This window comes from Vanellus vanellus (genome assembly GCF_965231255.1).
Source record: "Vanellus vanellus genome assembly, chromosome: 1".
Taxonomy (NCBI): Eukaryota; Metazoa; Chordata; class Aves; order Charadriiformes; family Charadriidae; genus Vanellus; species Vanellus vanellus.
This window is the reverse complement of record NC_138905.1, coordinates 80095034-80102996: the sequence shown is the minus strand read 5'-3', so window position 1 is coordinate 80102996 and position 7963 is coordinate 80095034.

Sequence of the window (7963 nt, the reverse complement as noted above, 5' to 3'; positions counted from 1 at the left end):
GCGTAGCACAAAGGACGTAGTTACTTGGAAACATGCTTTCAGTTTCAGGAATGAAAGGCAAATTTTAACGTTTTAAGAAAACTACTGCATTGTTTAGATTGAAGGCAAGAATTCTGCCTCCTGTCTTTATTCTAAGCAATGCAGCAGTTTCCCTATAATGCTGAAAATTGCCTTGCATTACCAAAATTGAAAGCGTGTTTATGCGATTTTAGCTAGGTGGGATTACCATCAAGGTCTATGGTCTCCATGTACTTTTGGAGGCACAAGGTCATCCTAATTGTAATTTCTTTTTTTTTTTGAAGTGTCATGAGAGAAAAATCAAGCCCCTCTGAGGTCTGGAATCTAACCCATCTTTGCATCATTTTTAATACTAATTTTCCTGTGGCTTATATCAATCGTCTCACTACCCGCAAGAGGCTACTGGGATCTGTCCTGTGAAACCCCTCCTTTTCCCCTAGCATACTTCTCCATGATGATCTCATTCTCCACTCATATAACTTCACATTCCATCTGTAGGCCGGTAACTCATAAATCTGCCCCTTCTTTCATAGCTTGTCTCATTTCATCTCATCCTGTCTCACGTCTCTTCTTGGGTGTTTTGTTGTCAGTTATGAGTCATTGTAACTCAGGCTTAATTCACATCTGAAACCCTCTTCCCTCCCCACATTAGTGTTCAATACATACTACTCAGGTCCAATGAATACCCTGCCTCCAGAAAAAAAAAAAAAAAGAGAAAAAATCAATTCAGGTTTTTGAACATTATCAAGGAAAGCACACTTTTAGACCACAAGTTCAGGAACTTCCAACACAAAGGCTGTCAACTAAATCATTATTATGTCTTAATTTTTTATTTTCTTCCTCCCCAGTGTGTTCATTGCATTTAGATTTTACAGCTGACATTCAACTAACCACTGCTACCTAGTCTTCATTTTGCAGTAGGAGCTGCTCACGCCTGGGCGGCATAATAGGTGCAAAGCTGTCATTCTGAAATATAGGCATCCAAACATCACCATCAACTTAAAGGCACCCAGACATCACTGTCACCACTCAATGCAGAATCAACATTAAAAAAAAGTAACTGATACTCCTGCACATTCTGAAACCACTGCCTTGGTTACAAGATGCAGCAAACAGGAATGAAATAAGTGGTTAACACAGTTAACTGGAATAATCCTGTGTTACATTCTCTATTAGTATTTTGATAATAATTCTTCCTATACTTGATGCAGAGAGTTTTGGAATGAAAAGGACTAGGGCTTTGAGAATTTAATGGAATCACCGAGTTTTCAGAGTTGGAAGGGACCTCTAGAGATCATCTAGTCCAACTCCCCTGCCAAAGCAGGATTGCCCAGAGCACATTACTCAGGACTGCATCCAGGCGCATCTTGAAAATCTCCAGAGAAGGGGACTCCACAGCCTCCCTGGGCAGCCTGTGCCAGTGCTCTGTCACCCTCACCGTAAAGAAGTTTTTCCATGTACTTGAACGGAACTTCCTATGTTCTAACTTGTGCCCATTGCCCCTTGTCCTGTCACTGGGAACCATTGAAAAGAGCCTGGCTCCATCCTCCTTCAACCCACCCTTTAGATACTTGTACGCCATAATAAGGTCTCCCATCAGCCTTCTCTTCTCCAGGCTAAAGAGTCCCAGCTCTCTCAGCCTTTCCTCATAAGGGAGATGCTCCAAGCCCTTAATCATCTTAGTTGCCCTTCACTGTACTCGCTCCAGCAGTTCCCTGTCCCTCTTGAACTGGGGAGCCCAAAACTGGATACAGTATTCCAGTTGTGGCCTCACCAGTGCCGAGTAGAGGGGGAGAATGACCTCCCTTGACCTACTGGCCACACTCTTCCCTATGCAGCCCAGGATTCCATTGGCCTTTTTGGCGACAAGGGCACATTGCTGGGTCATGGATAATTTACTGTCTACTAGGACCCCCAGGTCCTTCTCCTCAGAGCTACTTCCCAGGAGGTCCGCCCCTAACCTATACGGGTGCCTAGCATTCTTCCTCCCCAGGTGCAGGACCTTGCGCTTGCTCTTGTTGAACCTCATGAGGTTGTTCTCCGCCCAGCTCTCCAGCCTGTCCAGGTCACGCTGGATGGCAGCACGGCCCTCTGGGGTGTCAGCCACCCCACCCAGTTTGGTATCATCAGCGAACTTGCTGAGAATACACTCTGTCCCCTCATCCAGGTCATTAATGAATATATTAAACAAAATTGGACCACGTATTGACCCCTGGGGGACACCACTGGTTACACAGTTTTCCACTTAGAAAAAGTTCCTTTTAAAATGCCATCATCTTCTGGAAACACTGACTGTGACAATACACTGATTTCAAGTTTTTCAGGTCCCTGAATTTGTGCAATAGAAGTACGCCTTCTGTGAAAACCAAAATGAATTAAAATCTGCATTTCTCGACTATAGCAATGCTTGTAAGTAGCTGTGTTATATTATAATTGCAATTTATTTAGAAAATAGTGTATTGGGGTAGTGTTAGAAATATAAAAGGTTTGCAACGAGTATTAAGTGTAATTTTTCCCCAAAGAAGGAAAAAAAATCTTCCTTTCTAAAGTAGCTTGTTACTCATAGTTATTCAAATTATATATAGTTTGATATTTCTAAGAGGGAAATCTGACTTTTAGATTTTTCTTATTTTGAGGGAATTAGAAGTACTGGAATGATCACAACCTAAAATTCAAAGTTAAGCCTATTTTCCCCATAACTATGAGTTTTTAGAACATTAAGTCAGGTCAGTAATTCATATCTAAAACACTGGATGTTTGATTTCACCACTACCTTTGGGTATAGAATTAGTGCTTAATTTCAGGTTATAGAATGTTCCCAGGCACTATTCTTCCTATCTATTGTCAATAAAATTTGTATAAGGCTCATTTCTCCCATCTTAAGAGTGTTAACTCTTGTGAAGGAACTGCATAACCGAGTAGTTAAACACTTTTTAATCTCAAGCGTACCTACTTTCAAAAGGCTTAAAATTAAAATGATTTAGATGCAATTAATCTTCTTACAGGAAAACAGTATCACTCTTCAAAGTTGAAAAGAAACCTTTCCTAAATCTACATTAGGAGATTCTGACAGCAGTTTCCTGTTCCTTCAGCGAAAACTGTAGCTCCAAAGAGAGACTGAGGATGTTTCTGAAGGCCAATGATCTGACTCAAGGTTCAAAAAACACTTGGAAGAAAACCAAGAGTTTTCACCACTGACTTTACATTTTCCAGTGCTGCTGCTAGCAACTACTTGCATTCGAGGACCAATTTTACAAAAAAAAACAGCCAGTGAAGACAAAACAGTGAAATGAAAAGTACTACTAATGCTACACTATTATTCACTGGTCCCATGTGCTACATCTGTATTACGTGTAGAAAAACCTGGTGCTCTGGGATTTAATATCAATTTTGTGTACGAGTTATGTGAGGCTCACTCAGATGAAGCAAACTGTACAAAGTCGAAGAAGAAGTTTAGTAGCAAAATCTGAAAAAGCACATCAATACTGTCTACGAATACACTGCCAAAACCACGGGAATGCACACATAATAAAATATGAACCTGAATAAATATCTGGAAGCTGATACAGTGTGTAGTTCAGGAACTAAAAAAATATTGAGTGACTGCTGTTTACTCATATTTGCTTTTCAGACAGTCACATATAGTATAACATTTAACAAGAGTGATTTTTCACACAGTAGTGACATAACCGTTAAACACATACCCTTAGGGGGTACCTCTGCTTTTTTGGTTTTGTTTAAAATATTTAATTATGAACAATAGTTTGCAACGTTAATTATAACATTTTAATGATTGTAACGAGATAATGTAAGACTGTAATGACTATACAAGTAAAACGTTTTCTCTGAATGGACTTTGTATTGATGTATTCTGCAAACACAACTCTTACCTTTACGCCTGCTAGCAATCTCATTTGCTTCACTGAATTGATCCGCTATAAAGGGACCTATCTGTGTACAGCCAATATCTCTTCTACACTACTATCCTAATACAAAAATGTACGTCATTACTTGTTGCTATTAAGTTATCAGTTGGCACATCTATAGCACATCTGTCATCACCTGCTCCGAGCTTTGAAAAGCCATCACACAATTGTTCTGCTTTCTTCAGAGACACAAAACAGACCTGTACTACTTTTCCCTGTATGAACTCGTAAAACAAAAATCTATTTTTCTATAATCTAGAAATTTACAACCTTTCTCTAGATTGCCCTTGCTATCCAACTAGAAAGTCCCATTTCTGCACTGGGAAGAACTGCAAATGCCTGATTTCCGTTCAACTGTATATACAACATATACACTACTTAAATGTCACTAAAATGCTTGAGGCCTGGCAAAGAGGTACACAGGACGTTCTGTCATCTCTGGGAACCAAAATGAATTTCACGCTCACTGTGGGCTGAACCCAGCGCTTACACAGTTCCCAGGATCTAATTCTTGAAGTCACTGGGAGTTTCACAGTGCCTTAGCCCATCAGTGGAGGAGAGCCCGTTCACTTTGCTCCAGTGAACAGCAGAATCTGCTTTCTCCACCATCCCTCACATGGCCATCAATGCTACTAATAGATGGTAAAATCTGACATAGCTAACAGATGGGATGGAATATCCAGAAGCATCAGTGTGTGTTGAATTTTGAGCTGCAACTCTGACGTGCTACCTTTTCAACCCTTAGCTTCATCTCTAAGTTGCGTGGTGGCATTCTGACTAAACAGCTTTAATCCTTCTTATGACTTTTTCATTTATTTTATGTTGGTTTATCACCACCTTGTGTGAGTTAAAAAGAACATTTTCCTTCAAGCGTACAAACTGCAGAGCACCCCAAATCGTGCACCAACTACTGGTATGAATAAGAAAAGCGCAAATACCTGAACACCTTGCAGATTAGCCTCAAATGTCTTCTCTTTGTGTGTCTTGAGTTCATTTTGCCAGATTACTACTTCATCTTTTTAGGGCAGCCTGAGACAGATACACTGTAACAGCAGAAGAAGAAGCTATCTGAGTATGATTTTACTCAGAAAATGCAGAATAAACACAGCAAAAGCCAAAACATCATAAAATAAACACTTAAGTACTGTTACCCCCTACAGTCTGTTTTACTGATAAATGTGACATATCATGCAGAGCAGATAAACAAGAAACAGTAAACAAAGCATGTCATTTCATAGAAAAGGATGGAAAATATTTGCACTGTTCCTTTAAGCAGTGGTTTTGAACATTCTGAACTGAGCTGCGCTCACGACTATTGGCAGTGCTTGACACTTTGCTGGATTTACTGGCTTCTTTGCCAACTGCTTTCCTTCTCCCCTTCTTCAGTTGAACCAGAAAAGCGTATTAGCTCGAGTACAACATCTCCGTTATGATATACAGACACCTCACTGGCTTGGGGCTACTCACCCAGAGTATATGCATTATAGGAAAACTACACTCAAAACCTAATGAAAACTTTCCCTCCATCGGTTACTCAGGAATTGAGAGAATGAGGGGGCCCATAACAGTCACAAGTCCCAGTTTCCACTACCCCCTGCTTCTTCATGCCTTTACATCTCCTTATCATTAGATACTGATGACAGCACATGGTGGACTGATGAGTTACGTTGTCAAAGGCCACGCAGCAGCATATAGGTCTAATTCACATCCAGTTCCAGTAGCAGAAGACTGACACGTTAGTTCCCAGCTTCAGGTGCTTCTGTTTGCTAAGTTTTGCCTTTCTGGTAACATCAGAATCTACACATACATTTCAAATGGGTTCTAAAACATATCTACTGTGCATGTAAAGTACTTCCATAAAGGTACTCTTTCATTAAATATCGCTGAACTTGGATCTCCCGTGAATACTGATGCAAGCCTGAAATTTTCAAAACTTGGGGCACTGTGATTTTAGAAAATGCAATCTTCCCTAACAGCAATTTCTGAAGATTTTGGGTCCCTTCGAAGATTCCTGAAGCTAACAACCCAAAATCACCAACTATTTTCCAATCTTAAGGCAAGATATATTGCGAACAGTGATGGAGTGGCCACTATTTGGAAGAGATCAGAAGATTAACACATCAGTAACATCCCATGGAGTTCAAAACCATGTTCTTTCCTGGTAGCCAAATTCTGCCATTAGCAGCAAGTATATAATCTCACTGAAGTAACCTGTAAGGCTAGAGTGGAAAAGGATAAATAAAGAAGACTCTGTGCACTGAGTAACTGCAGGGAGTCTAGAGCTGAGGATCTAATAATTAGTCTTATCTCTATCAAGGTGCAACAGAGTAAGCTGAGAAGTGCAAGGATGTCTGACAAGGCCCTAGGGCTCTTCACAGCTGCAGAGAAGCCTCATTGTTCTGAAGAATTTTAAGGACGAGTTCACGTAGAGAGAACATGAGAAATTTCTTTTTTCCTGCCATGCTGCTGATGTGGGTATCTGGAAGGTACGTATATCTACACACTTCTTCCTTCATACAAGCCACGGCAATGCCGAAGGTTCAGTCTTGGGTTCCCCTTTACAGGGCTGCTACGGCAGTGTGAGCAGTAGGTGCACAAAGAAGAGCCTCTGGGGCAGCCAAACTTCTGCTATCCTGTGGCAGGGAAGCCCAAGGGAAAACTCACTTTAGAGACACACGTCTTGAAGTTCTTACATTTCAATCTCCCCTTTGCACAAGACTTATTCAGGATACGTTAGTTCATTAATGCAAATATTTAGATATAGAGATTTATTCGTGATTACTACACATTCAAACAGTAGCTGACACTTCATCTTCCAAACTGAAGGAAACATCCAAGACAAGAAGGTGGTCCTTCCTTCCCTATGCTCTAACACAAACTAAAAAAAAAAAAAAATTACTAGCAGGTAGGAATGCAGTCACACACTTCATGTCTTTCTCTGGATGATATAAAAGAGCCTGAGTAACAGGTTTATAGGACTCTTCCACCAAAACCAGAGCAGTTTCTCTCTGAAATGTGCAACTGATATGGCACCAAGTTGATAGGGATCGTGTATCTCTATCTGTAAAATTTAAGTTTCCTTGTCCTTCTATTTTAAGACATGGTGGTAACTAGAACAGACTTGATATGATTGCTTCTTCCTAATGTTCACAGTTGCTTCCTTTTTGCATCAATGTTTTGCTGAACAGGCAGGGCAAATGCTTTGACAGCGAGTCCTGATTGCAATGTCCCATGCAGTCATTAGGCTAGTTTTCTACTGACAGCAAATTCGTGTTTTAGGGGCCATCCCTTCAACTGTCTGGAGGAATAGGGATGTTTCAGCAATCCTTGTTACAGCTATTTACTGTGACCAACCACTTCCATACTCTCTGAAGAAAATAATCAAAGCCTTAGTTATACTAAAACCAAAAGGGAATGAATGCATTTTACATTTGCATGCTACTGCGGACTCACAGCTTTCTTCTACTCTGACAGAAATTGCATCATGGGTCTTTTGCAAATTCCCATTGAAAGCAAGTGGAATTTTGCCACTGGCTTCAAGGAGAGTTGGAATGGCTTTTGTGTTATTTTAAAGTGCAGCAAACAATAACCTTTTCCTTGGGCAGCATAAAATACTGCACTTGGGATATAAAAATTTGTTTGACTATGAAAAAGGACCCAAAGCTTCTATTTTTAATGCCCCAGCCCTTTCAATGCCTACAGCCCTCCAGCCAGCTGCACTGCTTTAACAGAACAGCAGTGGAAGAGAAACTGGAAAAAACACCGTAACTGAAATATAAGCAAATGACCTAATCTACAACATGGATCTGTAGCAAGCCCGATTCTGCTGCCAGTGAACTCCAAGACAAGTTTCATCTTCAAAGAAAGCAGCAGAAGATCTTTACTCAGTACAATAAAGCGTGAGCAGTTCGCAATTTCATATAGTTAAAACATGTTGACCATAGTGAGTGGTTATGCCACATGATTTTTTTTTTTCCAAGTTTCCTAATGCTCCCACAGGGTCCAGAGCCCTCTTTTTG